General features: G+C 44.1%; 1 protein-coding gene across 3 annotated transcripts in view; it reads left to right on the top strand.

Annotated features, from left to right (window-relative positions):
• The window catches only part of PTPRG (protein tyrosine phosphatase receptor type G), a 677,374-nt gene that overhangs the window by 343,843 nt on the left and 307,893 nt on the right, over window positions 1-25,638 (top strand). The gene's annotated exons all lie outside the window — the stretch shown is intronic.

Raw genomic sequence — 25,638 nt, 5'->3', positions numbered from 1 at the left:
CCCACTGACATGCTGCCTGACCAGAAACACACATGAAATGAGGAATGAACTTCCCTGACCCTTCTCTAGAAGCTGGGAGAAGCCCCTGCAGCGCAGAGTCCAAGCGCATTGCCTAGCTGGGTCAGTGGTGCATTCACACCACTCTCAGTGTGGTAGCACCAATGTAGGGGTTCATTTTGACCACTGGGTTTGCTGCTGTTAACTCTTTTTGCCTGCCCTCATTCTCAGATGCCCTCACCCCCCCTTTTAAAATATGTTTTCTACATATTTATAAGTTGTTTCAATTTTATGAAGACACTGATTATACTAAGAGTGTATATTTAAAAATTATATTAATATTAGCCACCCTTGCCTAACCCTTGTTCTGACCTGAGCATTGTTCCCCAAGCTTTACTTGGGGAACTTTATTTAGAATATTTAATAACACTTTGGGGTATTTTCCTCCTCCTCAGGAATATTGAGGTTGAGTTACTCAAGCAACTTGTGCCATTTCCCTGTTGGGAAATGAGACTCACTCCAGGTCTGATTCCAGATGTCTTACTCTTGAGCGATCATTAAGCTCTACAGTTTTCACTGTGACTCTGAAGCTTGGCTTTTACCAGGGCAACCTGTGGCTTGCATCACAGTTCAGTTTGCATTAAATAAGCGATAAATAAAGCAAGAAAATAAATGCAGTCCCCCAACCCCCCTTGCCACCCCTCCCCTCCTGCACACAAGGGCATGTATATACAAACACACTGGTCAAAACAGAACCATGCCCAATCTGCTGAGGTACAAATGCGGTCCCAGCGGGGAGAGCTCTGTGTGGAAAAGGCCTTATTTCCATTGCAGCTACGTCGCTCAAATCATGCTTTTTTGCCTTTTCTTTGTGTGTCTTCAGCAAAGTGGGGATAATCACACTCCTTCTGCCAACACGGTGAGGGCTCTGGGTTACATCTCAGTCCCTTAAGCTCTGGATGTGGGCATTGTGTCTCATTTATAGCTGACATGTGACGAGGATTATCAGAAGTGATAACAGGGAAGGAATACCTTCTGTGGCTTTTCTTTATAAAAGGCAACTGCAAACACATCCTCTTGATAAACTCATGCCAAGGAGTAGGATCTTTGTCTTAGAAGCCAAACTTGATCCTTGAAGAAGTTCAGAAAAGTAAGGTACACTCAGAATTTCTTGCTTAGGCCCCTCAGGTGTCTTGCAAATCCAGTGGCCAGGCGGGTTGAGGCTTTCTTTTTAGACATCCCTCTGCGTGTTCGGAGCTAAAATAAGAGGCTTCTTCTCTAAACACAGTGCATCAGCCTGGCCAGTGTGGCTCCGTTGGTTGGCTGCCAAGCTGTGCAAAAAAGTTGGCAGTTCAGTTCCTGCTCAGGACACCTGACTAGGTTGTGGGCTTGATCCCTGGTAGGGGATGTGCAGGAGGCAGCAGATAGATGCGTCTCTCACATGGATCTCTCCCTCTTTCTTCTAAAAATCAATAAATTACTTAATTATTTATTTATTTTTTGTTAAAGAATGCAGCATTGCCCAGTCACTTAACTTAGAAATAGGATCAATAGAAAGCACTCAGGACATTTCAGTTGCAAATGTCTTCCCTTGAAATACCTGGGTCTTGGAGGAGACCTACCCTGGGGGAGTCAGAGAGAGAAAGTAGAGGAATTGAATTTGCCCCACAGATGTGGCTCCCTGGCCAGTTCCTTCTCATGGAAAATTGCCGGCCATTCATTTATACCCTCCTCTCTCACTGTTGCAGACTGGCCTTCCGCAAGGCCTGCTCATTCTCCCGTCATGGCGATGCTGCGCCCCAGGCCCTGGAAACTACACTTGCATTCTGGGCCAGACCATCCCTCAGGTATTGGTGATCAGATCCAGGGTCTTGGAAGCCATTGGAAAAACCCTTATCCTCACTAAGGAGATAAAGCTCATCATATGTCCGTTATTCTGAGCAAACACTTACAGAGGCAAAACCAACTTGCCTTTGATGCAGGCAGCTGAAGCAGCCTCCCTTTCTGAGTTCTCTGTTCTCTTCTTTGAGGCCTGGAAACTTGGAAACATTTTCACAGCTTCTTGCTTATTTTAGAGGCAAGAAACATGCAGTCAGAGTGATCACATTTTTAGATTTATAACAGGTGACGGCAAAGGACAACACTGTGCTCATCGAGCTGCCGCTGCCGCTCCCAACCACCAGCCTCCGGTATATTTATTAACATCTTTTGAGTAAAGCCTTAAAATTATCTATCAGGCATAATTTTTCACCCTTTCTGACAGATTACTGGTGCTGCCAAGAAGCTTTTAAGCTGTAAATGAAAAGGAAAAACAATCCGGCATTTGATCTTGGTTTCTTTTTCCCCCTCCTGTGAATTATCTGAGAATAGAATTTTGCTCTGGGTGCTTTTATTGGAATTTTAAACTATAATGCCACCTTTCCTTCTGTCTGGAATTAAGGTTTCCCACTGTTCTAAGACTGCGTGTGTTTGAAGTTATCTATCTTATCTTAGTAACAGCTTTAAAAATGCTCTTGCTTTTAATCTAAATTTCTTTTCTCTGTAGTTAACCAAACCTGAAGGGCTCATTTTAACAAAGCTTCAATATATTTTTTTTTCCTAGACTTTTTTTTTTTTTTTTGCCCTCTTCCCTTTTCCAATCTTTTTATTTTTTTTGACATTTAAATTTTCTTTCCAGATTGGCTTGGATAACTACATGGTATGGGTGTAGAAACTTTTTTGTGTGTCCATAAAATTTGAAAATGGGCTTAAAGAAAGTATTTGCACCATCTTACGCTGCAAATTAGAGACTTTCTGATCTGGAAAAAGACTTTTGGTATGCCTTATATATTTCCCTGGAGTTTTATGCAAATTGAAATTTATTATGAATCAAGTTCTATTTTAGGTGTTCTTGAGGAATCTGTAAATGCCAGGAGAGAAGGGAAATTGATTTAGCTCTCAGCACTCTATGGTGAATATTGTGTTTGAAATGTGTGAAGGTTCCACGTATATTAGTTATATATTTTTTAATAACCTTTCAGAAGAGCCTGCTAATGAAAGCTGTTACCAGTTTTTCACTTAGGGTGTGGTCATTTCCAATAGTTACTGTTGCTCTATACTTTGTACAAAATTAAGTATAAAATAAAAAATAACAATGATTATGATATTGGTCTATTTTCCTAGAAGAAATTCACAGTTAGATCTTCTGGAAGGAGAATAGGTGCCAGCACTGGTTAACATTTTCATCATTCAGGGTTCAGGGTGATCTGTGTCCAGATTTTTGGGTTTGTGAGTCAAAAATTGTCTAAGGAGTTTTTAATTTTCAGTCATTAATGCAAAAACAGCTCTTTTCCTATGAATGGAAACTAAAGTCAGACATCAATAATAATTCCTTGAGATGGCCTGCTTACGTCGACTGTGAGGGTGTCGCTCCAGTCCTTCTGTGTAGACGTTACCAAAGCCTGTGGCAAAACCAAAGTTGCTGGTACAGCGCAGGGTCCACACTCTTGGTTTTTTTTGTTTTTTTTTGTTTGTTTGTTTGTTTTTAATATATTTTATTGATTTTTTACAGAGAGGAAGGGAGAGAGATAGAGAGTTAGAAACATCGATGAGAGAGAAACATCGGTCAGCCGCCTTCTGCACATCTCCTACTGGGGATGTGCCCGCAACCAAGGTACATGCCCTTGACCGGAATCGAACCTGGGACCCTTCAGTCCGCAGGCCGATGCTCTATCCACTGAGACAAACCGGTTTCGGCCACACTCTTGGTTTTGACAGTTGTTTGGATCCTGTGCCGATGAGGCCAGACATTTGCAGTGTGTTTGGGAGCATTTGTTTGGTACAAATTGAGGAAACTTTGAAAAATAAGATGCTTACTGAGGCAGAGCAGCTCTGTTTACTCACTCCACGCTTGCAAATCTCAGTGGGATAACTTGTCATAATGTGCCTCCAAGCAGACCGCAAACATGCTCCTTACCTGCAGTGACTTTAGAACGAGGATGCTTGCATCTCCAAACGGAGGGAACACCTGTAGAGCTCACGCAACGTCATACGTGACTGAACCTAAGAAACAGCCAGTGCTTGAGGAGGGCACCATGTGAATGGAGGTGTATGGCTGCATGTACTATCAGAGCCAATTCCCAGGAAACGCAGAGGGTTTGCCGAAGATTTTTTGAGGTGTGGGCATTAACAGACGTAAGGTGCCGCATTGTGGAGACAGTAAATTACACTCTGTTTCTGAAATCACGGGCTTCCATTTTTGTTAACAGCTCGGGAGAAGTTGGAGAGGTGTGTTTATTCTCCTGTTTTGATCCAAGGGTCCAAATGTGGCTGACTTGTTGTTTATGAAATAATAGTGGTCTCTTTTGAGAAGCCAAAGAGAACTCCAGCTTCCCCTCTCACAAAGAGGAGGAGTTTCTGAGGGGTGTCCACCATGGCAGATGGAGACAGGGACGCAGCTTGACTTTCTGACAGACTGACTCTCCCTTTCCCAAGGGCCAGACCGCCTCAGCCTCACTATAATCCCGTGGCTGTGACTCCAGCCTTTTGAATTCATCAGGGAATGGCCGGGGTAGTTGTCAGGCTTTGTCTTCCCAACGTATAATCTTGAAAAAAAAATTTTCCCAATTTTAATCGACAGTCTTTTCCTCTGGAATGTGCTATTACCTGCGATAGACTGGCTCTGATTAAAAAAATGGTTTTCCTTGCGCGGTCCAACCTGCACCTGCCGGTGTTAGCTGCGGTGTTCACTGCGGATTCAGGGGCGCCTTTGCCAGCTGGCGCCCACCCCTCTCTGAAGTTCCCTGGGGTTAAAGATGGTGTTTTGTAAAGTTCGCTGAGATGTGTCCTGTAGACGGCAGTGGTTTTGCTGAGGAAGACGGGGAGTATGTTACGTCACAGTATGTATTTCGAGGACCTGGTCGTTGTGAGAAGTGCCTTGGACAGCCGCGCTCTTACACAGAATAGCAGCACGTGTTTTAAGGTACCTAGTCGTGGTCAACAAAGTATAAACCAAACACTAGGAGATCTTATTCTAGTACAGTGGTCGGCAAACTCATTAGTCAACAGAGCCAATTATCAACAGTACAACAATTGAAATTTCTTTTGAGAGCCAAATTTTTTAAACTTAAACTATATAGGTAGGTACATTGTTATTAACTTAATTAGGGTACTCCTAAGCTGGCCTTTGCTAAAAACATCCTCCAATCTGATTGAGGTACGTTCGCTGAGGTCGACCCCTTCCAACTCTCCCATCCATACTCCTCTTGTATACTTGTTTCGTCTGTCTCCTTTCCGAAAACCGACTTCTGTGCATGGGCCACAAAGTTTCAATCGCACTGTACGTGCGCTCATGCACGTGGTATTTTGTGGAAGAGCCACACTGAAAGGGCCAAAGGGCCACATGTGGCTCTCGAGCCACGGTTTGCTGACCACTGGTCTAGTAGGAAGCTTTGTCTACTCTTCCAGACACCCATTGAGACGCGTGATCCAGCTGACATTGAAGTCCTGAAGGGCAATGTTACACTCAGGCCCTCCTGGGAGGCCTCGGGACTCATCTGAGCCATGAGGGTTTCATCTGCAGGCTTCTCTGGGCTACCTTGGCCAGACGCTATAACCGTACACTTGTTTCCTCTGTTCAAGTGATTTTGCTAATTTTGTATTGTTAAAAAGGGCCACCTTTTATTGAGCATGTACTGTGTATCCTGGCACTGTCCTGAGAATTCTGAATGTAGAATTAAAACTGACAGGGACCATGAGGGTGGGCCCAGCAGTTGAGGTGGTTACTGTTTCTATCCCAGGTGATCAAGTTATTAATCATCCATTAGGTTATTAATCATCGCTAGCCAAGTATTTTTGAGTGACTCAGTCATTCATTGTATTTTTAGGATTGTTTCTTCCCTTTTATGAACTATAAATTGTCACTTAGAGTAGTGGACTTGTGATTTAGTTACTGAATATTCAGGCAGCACAAAATCAAAAACTCCTTTTGCTGGGAGGCCCTTAAGGCTCGGCTGGGGATTAGTATTTTGTGTCCTCCTCGTGTAATTCCGAAAGCAGCTCCACCCTCACTCACGGTAAATAAGAGCACACAGGATGAGTTTCAGCTTCTCTGTCTACCAGATGGATAATCAGGGCTGGGCTCCGAGAGTGACTCCACAACTGGCAGAAGCTACGAAGCAGAAGACATGTCTTAATGCGATAAAAATGTTATTTCCTACTGTGTTTGAGAGGTTTGGAATGAGGAACAGAAAAGGAATTAATTTAGGGAGCAGAGGAAGGTTTAGTTTGATTTCACAGACTCTTAGGTTATAATTAAGAAGAACGAAGGCCCACAACCCCACACTGTTCTCTGGGGCCTGTCATAGCGGGTCTGCGGCTGCCTTCAGAAGTACTCTCCGTACCTCATGAATTGCATTGAGATCTCATTCCCAAGGGGATGCCGATTTGCAGATAAGCCAAATGCAGGTATATTCCGTCACCATGGATTTAGCTCTGTCTTGATTTTGTAAACAGGAGGCCCAAAATACCTGTGCTCAGTAATTAGTACCGCCTATTGCATCCATGTGTTATTTTGGCACCACGCTCTTCTGTTGCAGAAATTTGAAGACATCTGTTTACCTTCAACTCTGAAAGACCTTTTCAAGCATCCTAAATAAGTAGGACACGAGCAGGTTCTTCCATTAGATTTCCTTTCGGTATCTTATCTCTTCTAGAACATTTTCCCCAAATTACTGCAAATTAGTGAAAACATTTGAACAGATTTAGACATGGTCTGATGAGAAATGACAGCTCCTCATAAAAGAACGGGTGTTCTGCCAACATCTGTTCTTGGGGGGTGTGAGCACTGGTTCCGCTGGGAAGAGGTTCAGAGGTTTCCAGCAGAGATTCGTTTATAGAAAAGGCCCCGGTTCCTTTTAAAAATCACCAAAGCGAGCTGACCGGAATGACGGTGCTTTTATGAACTGTGATAATTAGTCCAGCTTAAGTATGTCAGCCTTTGGGCTTTTGATCCCGTGCTTATCTGTGGGCCTGCAGATGGAGATTAGCTTTTGTGGACTAAAGGTCAGTTCTGTGGTTGGCCTGTGTAATGAGCGTCTCTTCAAAGGACTGTGCAAAAATTCACATCAACTTTCAAAACTCCCTCATGATGGAATGGACATGGGTTGATTTATGCCTGAGGGATTACACGTATGAAATGCCTGATACTGGGGTGGATTTTTAATTTCAGCAGCAGTGTTTCTGAGCAGTCCCTGGGCAGTGTGGGAAGGACAGATTGAGACAGAATGCTGTGAGGTATGCCGTGAGGGCTTGCTGGGGACATGTAGGAAGGCTTCGGATTGGGGGTTGTCCAGATGAAGGTAAGGAGTCACATGTATCCTTTAGGACTTGTTCAGGAGCATGTCAAAGAAGATCCAGAACAAACTGGACTGAAGCAAAAATTGGAATTTATGGGCTGAAATGACTTAAAAGTCTGGGGCTGGTTCTGGGTCTCTGCTTGACTGGGTCTTGTGTGCGTCTGCCTGCGGTGGCCTCCTTTCTAACAGAGTGGGGTTGTGTCAGTTCTGTAAGTTGACTGAAATGATCCTTAGGGCTTGCAATACTAATGGACCAGGAGCTCCTTTCCCTAACATCTCCTGTGCAGTTCTGATCCTTGGACTAGTCTCTGCATCCTTACATGTGTCTAATTGTTAGGTCCGGATTGCTGTCTGCCTCTGTATTCAGAGGTCCTGACACCTGGCTTGGCCTTTTCAGAAAGACTGGGTATGGATTGAGGCGGTGGTTCCCCAAAAGGAAATGTGTGTGTGGTCAATGCTGGCTAGGCAAGAGCTGTACCTCTTATGTAAGGACCTAGGAAGGAAACCGTGGTTCGTTCATTCAGTCATTCATTTGTTCACTCATCCTTTCAACCTAGAATTATTGAGCACCTACTCTATTTAGGCATCATTTGAGGTGCTGGGAGTTCAACAGTGCACAGAACATCTCCAAATCTCTTTCTTTATTGAGCTTGTTATGTCTTCATGTTATTGTTGGAGGGGTCAAGAATGAGGTATGTTCTTTAGATATGGACTGATGGTTGCTGTAGATACAATAAAGGGCAGAGGGGTTGACTGGTTCTGGAGTAGCACAAATAATCCAGGGAGAGTAGACTGGGTGTATTCGAGAAACAGAGAGAAATGATGGCGCGAGGTTTGACTACCTCTGAAGAGGAGGCTGGTCCTAGGTGCCTGGAGCAGTGTATACAGCACAGAGGGCTGTAGCTGACATGTGAGGAGCCTTTTTGTTAATTGGGAGCGAGATTTAATGTATTTACCTTTGAGAATGCAGTCATGATACTGTGTTATTTTCGATACTTTGCCCGCCCTGGGAGAAGCACCGAGTTGATGATCTAATAGCTTGTTACCACTGTTAATATCTATGATTATCTTTGTCACAGTGGGAATATAGCTGTCAGGGAAAGAAAAAGGCATTGCTTTTTCACTTTCAGTAACAGAGCTCAACTTGCTAACGCTCCAGAGACTCAAAGGCACACTCAACTACAAAAAAATAATAAGGAAAATGATGCCATGAGATGGTAACGGGAATCTCGAATGGTCTCGCCAAAGGCCTGACCCCCCCCCCCCTCCGCCCCCAGGGCCTTTCTTGTGTAGGGTATTACCTGATGACTTTAAAAACAACAACAACAAAAAAAGGTGTGATAGGGCTTTTTTTTTTTTTTTAAATATATTTTATTGATTTTTTTACAGAGAGGAAGGGAGAGAGATAGAGAGTTAGATACATCGATGGGAGAGAAACATCGATCAGCCGCCTCCTGCACATCTCCCACTGGGGACGTGCCCGCAACCCAGGTACATGCCCTTGACCGGAATCGAACCCGGGACCCCCCAGTCCGCAAGCCGACGCTCTATCCACTGAGCCAAACCGGTTTCGGCTGATAGGGCTTTTTATAACTGAGAAAAAAAAGGGGGATTTAAATGAGGAGGTGGAAAATTAAAATAACACACTTTTTCTTACTGGTAGTAAAACAATGAGGATTCTGTCGCTATGTATTTTTTGAGGGTACTGCTATGAAGGGGAGGATCTGAATCAGGCCGTCTGATGAAGGATAGCAGCTTCAGAAATTAAGGATCTGGGCATTGTTGGGGGGGAGAATCTGTAATTCAGCAGAGGCTTTGTGTACCATTTACCACATGCTACTTGTCCAGTATCTCACCTTTCACACAGCTCATGCTGCCTGGGAACCAGCGTTGTCCTAAATGTACAAGTGCGGAGTTTGCAACAGAGAGAGGCTAAGGAAGTAAGTTTCCTAAGCCTCTGTTTTTAACCACCCCCTGGACTACCTCAGATCGTCTGATAAACCTTGGAAAGGTGGTCAGGACCCTGCCTCCAGGATTCCCTGAGTGGCTTTGCATGTTGGTAAGATAAAGACTTAAATTCCTTTGCATGGGTTACAAAGTTCTTTCTGACCCCGCGCCTGCTCCTGCAGGCAGCTCCCTGGCCTGCAGGGAATTGTGCTGTCTGTCCTGACACTCATTCAGCTCCCTCCTCTCCTGCCCCTGAACTGCCCCACCTTGATCCCTGTGCAGTCTTCTCATACCTCTGGTGGGAGAATGATGCCTCCAATTCTTTTTCCCTATTGCTTGATTGTGGGAACTTCTGGGAGTTTCAGTCTTGCAGAAGTTGTATCCTGTGATCTTCTCCCCCCCCCCCCCCAAGAGTAGGTGTTCAAAGAAGTAAATGCTGAAAGAAAAAGTGTAAATGGTAGGTTTGCAAGAGCAGATAATCCTTACTAGTATTTCTTTTCAGATTTGAGCCTGAAGAAGAACTTTAGGAGCAGCAATCATGTCTTAAATGGTTATTATTAATATAACTTAAAATCACTGACCACAAGGTTTTGTTTGTTTAGTTTTGTATGGTTGTGTTAAGGACAGATTGCATTTGCTTTCTTGTTCCCTAAGTATGGAAACCGCCCTCCCCCCCATTTATCCGGAGGGTTCATGGTTTTAGTTATCCATGGTCAACCTTGGTCCAAAAATGTTAAATGGAAACAAAATTCTAGAAATAAACAATTCATAAGTTTTAAATGGTGCACCGTTCTTAGTAGCATGATGAAATCTCGTGCTCTCCTTCTCTGTTCTGCCTGGGACGGGCATCATCCCTTTGTCCGGCATCTCCATGCTGTTATAATCGCCCGCGGCACTTGGTAGCTATCTCGGTTATCAGATCTGCTGTCACGCATCACAGCGCTTGTGTTCAAGTGAGCCTTATTTTACTTAATAACGGCCTTAACGTGCACAAGTAGCAATGCTGGCAATTCAGACATGCCAGAGAGAAGCCCTAAAGTGCTTCCTCTCAAGTGAAAGAAAAGTTCTCAACTTAATAAGTAAGGAAAGAAGAAATATTGTAAGTAGAGCTTGTTAAATCTATGGCAAAAACAAATCTTCTCTCCATGAGATTGCCTAATTTATAATTAAACTTTACCATAGGTATGTACGTATAGGAGAAGCCATAGACAGTAAATATCGGCTTCAGTAGTAGCTGTAGTTTTAGGCACCCACTTTGGAATGTGTCCCCAGCTGATAAGGGGTGCTGCTGTAATTGGGTGAAAAAGTCTTCATTCACCTGGGAAATCTTGGTTCATACCTGAACTGGCTGATGCAACCCTCATGTTTATTTCACTGTATTTATGCCTGCCACAGAAAAGGTGAAATTGTTTAATTTTAGATTCAAAGGTTTAAATTATTGATAGAAGGAGTCAGATATGGAAAGGGGTCAGTTGCTACTAGTATGCTATATCTAGAAACATCCTCATATTGAAGAATAGAGTGTGGGATGAACCATGGCAAGCTTTGCAGCAGGCCCTGGTCCAGGGGTGGGGATACGGCTCTCCGTGTGCAGGGTCCCCAGGCTCCCAGCCATGCCACCCTTCCCTTCCAGGTCGCTGTCTTGCAGGACTTGCATTGAGGAAACTTGGGACTTAGATAAAAAGTCGCGTTCCTGAGGAGTGCAGGAGGCTATGGATTCCCCCTTCGCTCTAGGGACAGTAGTCACTGTCAGAGGTGACGATGCCACGCCCACTCGGGAGGGACCCATGCCTGGGCCTCTTTCAGCTCCTGAGCTTTTCTGTTAATTAGGAGTCTTCTCCCCTCCCAGCTGAGCTCCCTGTCCTAGCTCCCAGGATTGGAGGTAACAGTCATTGCTAATCTAGTCTGCCCAGTGCTTTTTAGGAGGCCTTTTCTGGAGCTATTTAGAAGTCTGATGCCCTTTTCTATTGGTTTCTTATGGGGCTCCTCAAACTATAGTTTTTAGTGTTGTTTCATAATAATCCTCTCTTTTCAGAATTTGCTTGGAATTCCTGTTTCTTTAACTTATTTTAGAAACAGATCCTTTCACTTAGTGCTCGGTATCCCGTCAAAGCTGCGTATTTTCTTCAAGCAGCCTTTTTGGTAGCGTTCTTCCTCCGTGTCTGGTGGTAGGAATTCAAGTGATGGCATCTGGACCGGGCAGCAGCAGGACGCACCCCACTCTGCCGTCTTTGGCTCTGGGAGCGTGGGGGGCTCTGTGGATTTCCTGTCTGTCACCAGCACCCGTTCCAGTGCCTGGCTCAGAGGCATCCACAGGAAATGTCTGCGGGGATTGTGCAAGGATTTCTTCTTGGCAACAGCTTACTAACTTCTGGTTTCCCCCCAAGTGCAGAAAGTGTGTCCTATGTTACCCAGGGAGTTGTTTATTTGTTCCTAAGAAGTTCACTTTGTCTCACTGCGATTACTCAAACCCAAATCAAAAGTAATAGAATCAGAATCCACTGTTTTTCAGCTCATTCTTAGCAGCCTGAGAGAGCACTTCAAGCCAGGGGTCCAGAAAGCCAGCACTGACCTCAGGTTGTCCCCTTTGGCCCTTGACCTGTCAGCCAGGATTTAAAATTTTTGCTTTGAGTGCTCAAGGGGGATTCTTTGAAGTTTTGTGATCAGTGAGTGACAAGCCATTATTTCAACCACATCAAGGCTCTGCATGATAAAAGGGTTGAGTCATTGTCAGTCATTAAGTTCATTGAACTGCTGGCATTCCTCTAAGGATCCCTGCGGCGGCCCCTTCTCAGCTCACTCTGTACCCTGTCTTACCCAGCAGCCTCAGGGGGGCCTGTTGCCATCTAGTCTAAGAGCACTCTCAGGTTGATATTTCTGGCTGAGCTCTCCCTTTTGATCCTAAGCCTGGGTAGCCTACTTGCTTCTTGACATGGGACCATTGGGGTTCCTCAGGGGACCTTAAAGCTGAGCTCAGTATCCACATCCTCCGCTATTTTACCTCCAACCTGTTGCTCTCCCTGTGCTTCCTGTCCCATTGATGGCGGAACCATAGTCTGTTTGCATTAGCTCCAAACCTAAGAGTTCCTTTGTCCCTCCATGTACATGAACCGTTAGCTGGCCGTGTCAGTGTTGCCTCTGAATGTCTCTCGATTCCGGTTTTGCCCCTACGCACTGCCACGGCTCTGTAAGTTCTTGCCTAGGTGACTGTGGGAGCCTCAGGACATCCCTCTAGGTGTACTTTTTTGTGACCTCACTCTTTTGCACAGATACCTGGAGCATCTTTTAAAATATCACTGTGTTACTCCTTTGTTGACAACCTCCTCTTTGGTGGCTTTCCATTGGTCTGAGGATGCAATCCAGGGCCCAGAATGGCTTGTCTTCTTGATCTCCCTGCTTTCCTCCCTGGCCCCACACCATGTCCACACTTTCCCAGCAAGCTCTAATTCTGCAGCCACATCTACTTGAAAATCTTCTGCTCCCCCAGCCTTACCTTTCACCCTCACTGGTTATCCTAACTCACGCATTAGACCTGAACTTAAACTACTTCCTTTACGAGGCTTCTCTCCCACTGAAGCCAGAGCCTTGCTTGTCTTCCCAACACCCTGCACCACCTTTGTTAGGATGGTTAAGGATTACTGGGGAGCGGCAAAAATGCAGAGCAAAGAGGTACCGGTGTAGCTGGTCAGGCAAAAGGAATGGTTAGAGAAGGAATTGAGGGTAAGCCTTTTGTTATTGAATTTGTCTTTTGGTATTTAAAAACCAGGGCATAACCTAAAAGACAATATACCACATGATATTCTAGAACTCTTAGAGACAGTACTAGACAGCTCAGTGATTGACAGGTTGGAGGGGGGGAAGGGATGAATAGGCAGAGCACAGAGGATTCTTAGGGCAGTAAAAATACCCTTTGTGCTGCTGTTATTGCCTGTGATTACACCAAACCCAGACACTGTGCAGCACCGAGAGTGAACCTGAGGCAAACTGTGGCTTTGGGGTGATAATGATGAGTTGATGTATGCTCATTAGCTGTAACAGAGTCACCGCCCTGTGTGGGAGGTTGATGTTTGGAGAGGCTATGCACCTGTGGGACAGGGGGTATATGGGAAATCTCTGTACCTTCCTTACCGTCCTCTCTGTTTTGCTATGAACCTAAAACTGCTCTACACACACACACACACACACACACACACGCACACACGCACACACACACACACACACACACACACACACACACAACAATAACAACCCCAAACCCGGGCAGAATCCCTAGTCTTACTCTGCAGGAGCCTGAACACTTCTGGTCCTAAGCAGCACTTCTACGGGTTTTCATAAGGGCTCCCTAGGAACCTAATATTGGATATGGCATGGCATTTCGGCAGTGTAATAAGTAAAGCTGTTGTGGTTGTTCTGTGGGGAAGGGGAGACTCATCCTGCAGGCTGCGCTGGGCATATTCCCTACTGCTCTTCTAATTAACAGAACCTCTACCCCAAGGCTCACTGCTGAGCTTTCTCCTATGTAGGACTACGGAGATTCCCTTGCGCTTAACATTTTTTTAAAAAACGTAAATGTATTGGGGTGACATTGGTTAATGCAGTTATATAGGTTTTCAATATACCAGTTCTATACTGCATCATCTGTCTATTGCATTGTCTGTTTACTACCCAAAGTCAAATCTTCTATCACCATATATTTGACCCCCTTTACCCTTTACTAATCCCCAACCCCTTTCCTCCTGTGTCTATGAAGTTTTGTCTGTCGTGTTGTTCATTTGTTGCTTTCAGTTTTATATCCCACATATCAATGAAATCATATGGTTCTTGACATTTTCTGTCTGACTTATTTCTCTTAGCATGGCATTTTCAAGATCCATCCATGCTGTGGCAAATGGCAATATTTCATATTTTCTTAAGGTGGAATAGTAATCCATTGTATATATGTGCCACATCTTCTTTATCCAGTCATCTATCTAAGGACACTTTTGTTGTTCTATGTCTTGGCCACCATGAATAATGCTGCATTGAACATAGGGGTGCATATATCTTTACGAATAAATGTTTTCAAATTTTTAGGGTAGCTACCCAGAAGAGGGGTTGCTGGGTCATGTGGTAGCTCTGTTTTGAATTTGAGGAGCCCCCATACTGTTTTCCCCAGTGGCTGTTCCAGCATACATTTTGAAATCACATTCAGCTATACTGAGTGAGAGTGAGGGGAGAGGAGACAAAGGCCCTGTATGCAAATAGTGCAAGTGACTGAACCAACCACTCAACCTCTAAAGCACATTGGTCTGAGGAACAGTTTCCAGAGAACATCTGAGGGGCGATGTGCGAATCTGCTGCTCCCAGATATTGCAACGTCTTCATACAGTGACCCTCACATGATTCTGAATTTAAAGATATGTCTAGTTCCTAACCAAGGCCAAGTTGTAAGCCAACTTGTATTTAGTGCTCCCTGGACAAACAGTGATGGGTTGGATCGCTGGGGAAAGCAAACCTTGTAGAGCTTTTCTATTAATGAAGTAAGCGATAGGGGCCTGCAGAGATTCATGGGGAGGGTGATTCTTCTGACCCTGAAAAATGGCACAGCTTGGGCAGGCAAGATTGGAGAGGGGAGACTGGACTTGAGATGCAGGCAGAAAATTTAAGGCCAAGATTTCTTGGATGCTGACACTCGTAACATACCTCCCTTTATTCTTTACGAAACCCCAACTACATCCATTTTTCTTCCTGGAGCTAAGTTATAGCAGAGGTCTGCTGGAAATATCTTGTGGTGAAATGATGGGAATTCTGCAGCATAAATTAGAAAGATCAGGAGATGTACAGGAAAGAACATCTCAATGACACGAGGAGCAGAGGGCTTAACAAATCAGATGGGCAAGGGGACGCTCGCAAGGAAATCAATTCAGGTGAAAGGGAGGCCTGCATCTGAGATTGATTGAACAACACCCACATGTCCTGGGAAACTCATAATAATGGTCTGATCGAATCTCCTTGCTACACTGTTATAATCACAGGATTATTTCAATTTAATGACCATACATAATAGCGTCTCCCAGCAATTAATCTAACATTAACCCCCACCTTAGTCCATGGATATAAACTATAGTTTGCGCTGAAAACATGATGGACAAGAATCACTGGCAGCTCTAGACCTGTGCACTGTCTGTCATCTCCTTCAACTTGATTGTTTTTTCTACTTCAGTCTGTGGCCCAGTGGGACGTTAGATGTTTTTAACTGGAAAAAAAAAAAATGTTAACGATCATTTTTTATGAGAAGTAAATGTTTAGTATAAATTGAATTTTAATGCTTTTACTGTCCCAGAGGAAGATAAAAACCATTAGCTAATGACGATGTTAATGTCCAAATTGTTTTTAATTTAAAAATAATATTTATGCCCTGTAATACTGTGCCGTTTCATTTTAGACTTAGGAAACACTTAGGAACATCTACATAAATGTATGTGAATTAGGCATCAGGAAAAAATGGCTTAAAAATGCAACCATGGCTTCAATATATGTATGTGCATATTTGGAATCTGAGCAGCATGGGTAGTTATCTGGCTAGAAACCTGCCTGCTCAATTAAAACTAAATGTCAAATTTCCCTACAGTAACCCATTATTAAAAATATCTTTGTCTTGAATTTATTTTGGCAGGGACTGTGCTCGGTGATGATCATACTGTGTTACTCTGGGGAATTAAAGATTTATATAATGTTTCTGTTCCACTGGAGTAGTAGCATTCCCAGGCACACACGTGTCTGTGTGTGTCTACAGATGGACTCGAGAAAGCTCTCCTTTAACAGGAGATGATTTAATGTTGTCTGAATTTTTTTTTTTAAAGCATTGTTTCATATCACTGTGGAATGTCCCAGAATTTTATTTTTTCTTCTCTCTTAAAATAGGTAACACAACGTATTATGTTGTGCTCAATTAAAGAACAGAATTTTAGTTTCAGTGATAGGGTTGCCAAGTTCATTACTTCTGGGGAAAGGAACAAATCTCAACCCCTTCGTTTAACCTGAACTAATGAAATGTATTTATTAAAAGATGGAATTTTCAAAAAAAAAAAAAAAAAAAGGATGGAATTTTCTGTCTTAGAATTGTCTTGTCTGCCGTTATTTCCAGCAGACATGTGATTACCGTCCTCCAAACGGTGCCTGGAGGAGTTGTCTTATATTTTCCCCCTAATTATTTGTATTGCATGCATCACCGTCAACACCCATCCTTCACACACGTACGCACATGCTCGCTGCACACTGACACATTTATTTTACAGGGAGAGTAATGGAAGACACAATTACTGATACTAATATTCCAGCATGTGCAGAACCATTTCAGAATCTTCTTACTGAACATTTACTATTATTGCCTCTCAGTGTCGCTACTTGTTGAAAAAATTATTAATGAGGATCTCCTAGTTCACAGTCTGGTTAGTTTAGCGAGAACTAGAAAGACTGATCATTGACCAATCCCTATTCTAAAATTGAGTTAAACATTCAACCCAGCGGATATACCAGACACTGGATCTGGAGGCTGAGTAGGGAAATTGAAAGCTAATGATGTGAGGAGGGTGAAGCCAAGCAAGAAGGGTTGCTATTGATAGGTTAAAATGAAGCCATATACTGAGACTTCCCTACCCATATGTGGAGATTTTTCCCTTGTCCACAATAGAAGAGTATAATTGCATACCGTTATTTTCAGAGCCATTTCAGGATGTAGCAACGTTTCTGACCTGACTAGTTATGTGACATTCCGGAGGGGTTTTGAGTTACTGTCTACATAGCTGTGGTTGTCATCAGTAGTACCTCAGCATGCCTCTCCCTCCTTAATGAAATTGTGTCCTGTCACACCAGCCCTATGATTTGCTTCTTTCATTCTGTTGACTTGCTTAAGGAAGTTGGGTTGGAAACTTGTTAGTATTCCACATTTATGTCAACTCGGCGTCTCGCCCGTGTATCACTAAATCACCACAAATAAAAACTGGCTCTGTGACATATATTGTTTGCCTATAAACATCACCTGAAACAGAGAGCAAATAAAGCCGTGTATGTTTAACGTGGAATAGCTGAGAATTAATGCTAAATTAAAATATTGTCACACAGCTTAGTGGAGGCATCCTCACAAGCCAGTCTCCGATGTCTCTCTCTGCTGCGAACACTGAATAATAATTATCTTATGAAGGTAGTGCATTGTAAATATTTATAAACAGAAATGTAAAACAGTGAGACCACAGTGAATAAATTATTTTGAAATATTTTAAAATCCAGTTTTTATATGCTTTTTAGTCAAAATTATTCATGGTGATCAATATTTCTTTCTCACTTGCCATCTGCTCGGATCTGTGGCCGTGCAGCTCGCGGCGAATGAGGCACCGCGCTGCATAATGCCCTGCGCACACGCACTGACTTGGGGGCAGCGTTTTCATGGAGAGCGTGCAGACGTGCCATCACCCAACATGGGCCCTCTGGTGTAGGTAGTTGCCAGTTCTTTGCACCTCATTAGGCCTGCAGCCGGATGCCTGGCCTCCTCGCTTCTTCCTGCAGGTGTGGTTCTGTAGGTCCTCTATCAGAAAGTGGAAGAAGTTCATTCCACGTAGTCCTGGGGTGCCTGGTCAAAGGGGATTCATCCGACCCTCCTCTCACAGGCCATTTCCGTATTTCTCCTTTGCGTCCGTTAGTGAAGAGCCCCTATTTGCCTGCAACTCCATTCTAATGGGCTTTTCAGCAGCCAGTTGTGCACTATTGAATGGGCCCACCTGCGAGCCTCAGAGAGGGTCTCTGGGCTGAGGCAATGGCACTTAGTTGGGTAGGCCCCCCCTTTCTTAATCTGAAAGCAGGTGTCTGTAGCCAGTTAATAATCTGTGACTCTTGTACTTCCTCTCCTTATCGGGCTTGGAGGATTTTCCTTAATGAGGTTGATGTCTTTTGCTGGTTTATTGGATACACTTTCCATTTCCCCAAGCAGACCGTTGCAGACCTTATTATTACCACTTTTATTCTGCACGTCATTGGGCTGGCTACAAATATTTAAGGAATTTTCTTGAATCAGGTAAAATAATAGTAACCTAGGGAGATTGCTTATGTCTGAGGACAGATGAGGGTCCAGGGTCCTTAATGCTGCCCCTCCTCTGAAGCCGTCTTTGATTCCAATGGCCCTCTTTGGTATGTTCCCATAGTTCCTGGTTTTCATTGGTTGTTTTCTTTATGAGGCCACTTGGCGAAAGTTGCCTTAATGATTGTCTGTGTACCGGATGGCAGAGTCTTTGGAGACAGGAACTGAGTCTTACTCATCTTGGCTTTGCTCTGCTGATCACAGAATATGCACTCGATAATGACTTGTTAAATCGGAGATAGCCACATTTCCTAGACTAAATGCCCTCGGAACCTTCCTTGTATCAGTCAGGGATCATTGGGTTGGAGAATGGAAATCCACGTAAACTTTCTTTAGGCAAAGGCAGTTTATTTGGAGAATTCACGTGTGTCCCTAAGACTGGAGGCTGGGAACACCTCCAGCCAGGACTCAGGGCTGGATGGGGCCACTGATGGGAATGTCCTGGGGACCCCCCTCCACTCTGGAACTAATGGTGCCACTGTGCCAGGGTCCCAGCGTCTGTCTGTCTGTCTGTCAATAGATCTTTTTTTCTCTTCCTGGGCCACTAAAGCCCAGAGTGAGCTTGCTTTTCTTTACACTAGAGAGTCCTACATTCCGTTCATTTCATGTCTACTTGGGCCCAGCTCTGCCCTGCTCCCCAACTGTCTGTGCTATGCTATTCTTACCCTTGTCTCCTGTATTACAGCTTCTGTTCATGCTGTCCCATGGGCCTGGAATGCCTCCCCTCACCTTTTATATCCATCAGGGCTGAGCTTAAATGTTACCTCTTCAAGAGACCCTATATTTTGTAGAACTCCTGACCATTTTACTTTACATTCCGTTATTTCATATTCTTTTCCACAAGTTGCATACATTTGTTCTTGTTTACTTTTTCATGCCTTTCTCTCCCACTAGAATGCAAGCTCCCCACAGTTTGGGCCCTCTCTGCTTTGTTCACCCTAGAACCTGGTGCTTGGTATACAGCGGGAGCGCCGTAAATGTCTCTTCCACGTGCAGTTTTCTGGCTGTCATACTCCTCCCAGAGGTGTGATGCAGCCACTGCTTAAATGACTGAACCTGAGCCCTGCGTCGGGGCCATCTATATCAGGGTGACCAAGTCCCTGTTTGTGTAGTCAGCTGTCCTGCCATGAACGCAGCCTTCTGCAATGTGCATAATAGGATCATTTAGCTTTTGGGGTTGTTTTTCTGCATCATTTGAACAAGTCAAGTTATGAAGTCAATTGTAGAGACTCAGTAACACAAACCCATGAGATCTGTTTCAGGAACAAGCGCCCTAGTGCAGGACTAATCGTCCAAATGTGACAAAAGGTGGTTTTGAGTTTGTTTTTGATGAACAAGGTAGGCAGTTTTGTCCCCTCTACTTCTGAATTGGAGGACAGGATGGGTTTTAGCTGGTTACGTTGTTGTAGTGAGAAAGTACAACTTTATTGGGACACATGGGAGGGATCTTACATCCCTGTGTTCCGACTAGTGCCCCTTACACTCGGGTCTGAAATTCCTACAGTTAAAGGCAGCTGATGGTAGGGGTCCAAGCTTGCATACTAGAGACTGAGTTCAAATCCCGGCTCCTTCACTGGCCTGCTCCACCACATGGCTCAGTACTATTACGGGGTCGGGTCTAGCCCACTGCAGTAAATCGAGTCGCAGTCTTTTTGCTGGTGGAGGGTCTTGCCTTCAATTTGTAAGAAATGCAACATCTGTGAAGTGCAGTAAAGTGAAGCACAATGAAACAGGTGCGCCTGTATTATCTTGAGCAAGTTAATGCATTAGCTTCCATTTTTCATTTATAACGTGGGCATAATAATAGTATTGTCTATGCCGGGATCTAGTAAGGATTCATTAGGGTGGTAAGTATTCTCAGCACAAAGCCAAACCGACAGCTAAGCATGGTATAAACTGTGTCATCACCATTGTCTTCATCATCTTCATCTCTCCAGGAGACCCTGAAAAGGTGCAACAGGTGTGACCTGGAAGGAGGCCAGGAAGGGAGAAAGGAGTTACTTATACACATGACCTTGGGCAAGATAAACACCTGTCAACGTGTGTTCATTGATTACTTCTTGCTTTGAATTTAGCTTGCCTCCTTGTTTCCGAATGGCATCTTTAGGGGCTGAGTGTGGAGATGGGTGTGCACACAAGCTTCTCTCAGCAGTGGGAAGGTACCTATGGGCTGAGGTACATACCGGCTTCTCAAAATTCTACACTTTGCTTGACTCAGTGCATTTTATTTAATTTTATCGCCCACCTCAGATTGAGTTCTGTTTTCTTGGGTAAAATGTGGCTTAATGCTTTGTTTCAGCCCCTAAATAATAAAGGTTGGACATATTGGTCTTCATCTATTTGATTTACATACTATTATAAAATAGAATGGGAAAATCTAGCCTTGCTTGAAAAGTATTAGGGTTTCTGTGGATCTAAGTTTCTCCATTGCAACCATGGGCTGGAGCCAAGTGGAAATGACTCCCCTTAGACCAGCTGTTCTCACAGTGTGGTCTCTGGACCCGCAGCCTCAGCATCGCCTGGGAGCTTGTGGGAGACGCAGGTTTCCAGGGCCCACCCCAAGGCTTCTACGTGAGGGCGTCTGAGGCTGGGCCAGCGGCCTCTATGGGCCCCTCCGCAGGTGCTCCTGTAGCCAGAGGCCAAAGAGCACCGTTTGGGGCAGAGCTCGTGCCTTCCCTGTCAGCATACCCCCATCTCCCCTCACGGAGTGAGGTTACCTCCCTGCCACCTGAGACTTTTTGTCTGGGAACTGGTGTGGATTTCAGGGTTGGGTTGAATGTGTGTTGATTTGTGTTCTGCCTCAGATAGATCTGACACCTTAAGCTTTTAAGTCCCCTAAGCTTCTGTAAGCCTGAGGAAGAAATTCACTTTGAGAGGATGTGCCTCTCAGAGTATGTTTAGCATTATGGACAACTGTTGACAGCTGTGTTGACTCTTAAGACAAGATCTGGATAATAGACTGTCTAAAACAGTGGTTCTCACCCTCTGGCCCTTTAAATACAGTGCCTCATGTTGTGACCCAACCATAAAATTATTTTCGTTGCTACTTCATAACTGTAATGTTGCTACTGTTATGAATCTGATATGCAGGATGGTCTTAGGCGACCTCTGTGAAAGGGTCATTTGATCGCCAAAGGGGTTGCGACTCACAGGTTGAGAACCGCTGGTCTAAAAGGAGAATGTATTATTTTATTCTTTAAGATATAAGGGAATTAGCTCTAGTGACTAGAAAACTGGTTACAGTTTTAGAATTGGGTGCCCCGGGTTGCAAAAGCTCATCTTTGCTCCTGAAACTGATTGGCATGAATGAGCATTTTTAACCTCTCTGAACACAGCTTTCCTGACCTGTGAAGTGGGTTTACTATAACCCAGCTCAAAAAGAAATGGTGAGAGTTGTGTGATATGCATACAGGAAACTTGTTCTTCAAGATTAATTTTTCATATAATCAAGTTTATCAAGCTTTTCTGAAGAATGAACACAGACTTTAGGAATATAGTCAAAATCGGTGCACTTATTTGTTGATTAATGTCATTTATTTAACTATATATTTATGTGTATGTAATAAATATAAAAATTATAAATCATATTGAATCATAAAAATGATGTGAATCCTTTTTAGTTTTTCTAATGCTTAATATATGGAGCAGGCACTGGTCTAGAAGCTGGGACACAGAGAGCTATCCAGATCAGATCCCTGTGTTTATGGTCATGTAGAGAGGAGACAGTAAACAGCATCTGAATAAAGGAATGTTGTGGTTTCACTGATTCTTCCAAATAGCATTCTATCGGGTACTTTAGTAACTGTAGCTTATTTAATGCTCTGCCAGGAACTAGCTGGAAAGCAGATTTTATTAGTAAAAATAGAATTGCAAGTGTCACGTGGAGTCCGCTTGGGGAGGTGTAGACCACAGCAGTTAACACACTATCTTATCAGGAATGCAAAGCTAAGTTGATGAGACAGAGAGAACAATTTCATTCTATAATCACTAACGTGGTTTGGAGACTTTCCCAAAGGTATTGGCAGGATGGCTGTATAACATAAACCATGACTTGGAGAGGATAAAATCAATTAGCTCTTTCTGCTGAGGTATAAAGTGGTGAATGAGGTGGGAAATGTCACGGAAAGATCCTTTCATGAACATTGGGGAAATTTTTTGGATGGTTCTGCCATGGTGTCCGGTCCTGGGCAGCATTGCACCTGTATGTATTGCTGTGGGTTATGAGTTAACCCCCAACTCCATGGCCTCTGCCACAACAAAATGTTTCTTAAAGATCAAACCCCATGCCTGCCCTAGCCAGTTTGGCTCAGTGGGTAGAGCATAGGCCTGCCGACCAAAAGGTCCTGGATTTGATTCCAGGGCTTGTAACTTGGTTGTGGGGTCCATCTCTGGCCTGGGCCTTAGTCAGTGTGCGTGCAGGAAGTAACCAATCAATGTGTTTCTCTCACATAGATGTTTCTCTCTGTCTTTCCCTCTCTCTTCTACTCTCTCTAAAAGATCAATAGAAAAATATCCTCAGGTGAGGATTAAAAAAAGGAAAAAAGAATGCATGCCCAACGTTGTTGAATTCCAAACCACTGAACTACCCTTCACTGCCCTTCACTGCAAAGGGAAAGGCTTCGGCCTGTCCTGTGTTTCTCCGCGCGCCCGTAAAGCCCATGACCCTCCATCCCTGCACATCTCCTCTTGTCTTTATGACCTCAGCCCCTTTCCGCTCTTTATTGCACTAGTTGCCTTGTCGTCCTTGCTGTTTAGTGGTGTGGCTCAGCCTGAGCTCCAGGCTGTGTTCTTTTTAAATGCCTTTTTGATGAGTTGCTGGGTCATTCCAACCCACTATTGTCATTTGATCGCATATCGTCTCATTGACCTTGATTTGTAGAAGAAAATGCCGTCTAGAGTAGTGTCTCTGAATTATTCAGCTTTTTAAAAAATCCTACAAAAATGGCATAATTGTGTAGTTAGTAAGGAACTGGGGATGAGTTGAAGCTTTCAGGAGAGGCCCACCTTCATGAGTGCAGAATGTCCGAGTTGTTTGTAAGTGCTCCTCCTCCTAAAGTATCTGCAGAAATCACGTTTCAGGTGTGTCAGTCAGTCAGTCAGTCATCCCGTGGGCCTACCATGTGCTCAGTTTCGGGGAAGAATAACGCTCAGAGTGCTAACAGCTACTGTTTCATACGCAGTGTGCTCAGTATTGGCAAGGCTTTGCTTCGAGCACTTTATTTCGTCCTAGTGCTATGAGTTAGGCACTATCCCTATCCCTACTGTTCCAACAAGGAAAATGAAGTGCAGAGGATTCAGGTAATCTGCCCAGGGTGGCTCACCTACCAAGGGGCACATGTGAGATTCAGAGTCCAGGTCTGGAGCTCACGGCTTTTATCTCGGGGCTGTGTGTGCACGTGTGGCGTCTTTCCTTATTGAACTTGTCGTCTAGGCACACGTGATCCACACAGCTTTATTTTCGGGACTCTGAAAGCAAGCCTGTTTTCCGCAGAAAAAGCAAGTCTTTCTCTTGTTCCGTCTACATTAATGCAGCACCCGAATGAATGCAGTTCAGAGGAGTGAGATTTAACTATAGTCACAGGCCTCCGCACCTGACATGTGACTTGTATGTCAACAAGGTCTTCCATATTGACTTGACACTTACATGCGATATTTGATTATTGAGTTCAACTTGGGACTTGGCTTGCTTGCTTAATTCCTGCTTGGGAATGTTTCGATGCCATGGAATGTGTCAGGGCCAGTGAATTTGTGCGAGTTAATTACTCGCATGCACAGCAGAAGGTGCTACGAGCAGGTAGCCACCTGCAATCGGAGATCAGGGCATTGCCTGAGACCCTGAGATTGGGCTGTCCATGAGTCATCCTGGTCAGGAGGGAATGGGGATGTCAAGATGGTTCTGTTCTGGTGGGATGTTTAGCCAGGGAGCCAAACCATTGCTTTAGGGATGTGTGCTGATGGGAGGTTGCCTTCTGGTGGCACCAGTGGAGTTATATGACAGGGATTCAGAATTTATAATGCCTCACCAGCTGCTTAGGGACAGCATGGATTAAGATGTATGGAGCCAGCAACTTAGTTCCCATTCATTTATTAGTTCGTTTCTCACGTTACTCACTCAAGAAAGATAGACGGGGTGCTGTTATGTGCCAGATACTTTTTCTACACTCTGTGGGAACAGTGAAGACCGAAACAGGTAGGTGGGCTCTGGAATTTCTACAGAAGGTTCAGCCACTATAGTCTGGGTGCACGTTGGAGCTGTTGGGATTTGTCTTGCAGCAACACTTGTGCAGCAAACACGCTGCTTTTCCTTAACTTGGATGTTCAGTTAGGTGACTTTGGGAGCCCCATGGCCAAAGTCCTCTCCTCGCTCCTTGTCAGAACGGCCATGAGACTTATTCTTGGGCTGGTGGAAAATAGGAGTGACAAACAACATAGGTTCAGATTCTTTGAAGCAAATGAATAAAACTAAGATTAGTGGTCCCAAAGGACAGCATTGTGATTGTCTGAAGCTTATGACAACGTAAACTGGCCTTAGAATGGGGGGAAAAGGACCAATTTCTTGACAAAGTGACTTTTCTGCTGCAATTTGAATATGTGGCACTAACCTCAGCCTGACCTGGCCATTGTGACACCAGACCCAAGGCCTGCGCGGGTGTCAAGGGGCTTCTGCTGATCTGTGATTTGATCTCTCACATGGAGTTGAAAAGCCTTCCTAACAAAGTAAGCAGAATGAAGAGTTAAAAACCTCCATTAAAAGAATATTATTACTCATCTTATCAGCAAGATCTTCAGTTCATCTCAGCATTTTCACCTCCCTAATCTCTGTTCTACTTGTCGAAAGTAGTAAGAAATATTAGCCTGCCATAGGAATGCTCTCAAGCCTCAATTCAAATGTTAGTAATGCATCAAAACCCTTGGTCTTGTATTAGCTGCCTTTCAGATGTCTACATTTATCCCCTTACAGAGAAGAAAAGGAATATAGCTAGAAGCAGAAAATGGCTAATGGCAATAACTGATAGCCACGGCCTTCTGATCAGAAAAGAGTGACATTCCCCCAGATTTATCACACATGACTGTCACTCACACCGATCATTCATCTGTTTAATTTAAACAAATGCTTTCCATGTTGGTTAAGACAGCTATGTCTGTCTCTGACTATTGCTGTAGGAAAACATTCTTTGAAGTGTAATTCATGCTCAAAGTGAGTGGATGTTTTTAAAGATGTATAAGAAACAAAAGGTTGTGTTTTGT

This window comes from Myotis myotis, unplaced genomic scaffold, assembly GCF_014108235.1.
Source record: "Myotis myotis isolate mMyoMyo1 unplaced genomic scaffold, mMyoMyo1.p scaffold_m19_p_13, whole genome shotgun sequence".
In the NCBI taxonomy this organism is placed as follows: domain Eukaryota; kingdom Metazoa; phylum Chordata; class Mammalia; order Chiroptera; family Vespertilionidae; genus Myotis; species Myotis myotis.
The sequence above is the reverse complement of the archived record's forward strand: the minus strand, read 5'-3'. Positions and strand labels throughout refer to the sequence as shown.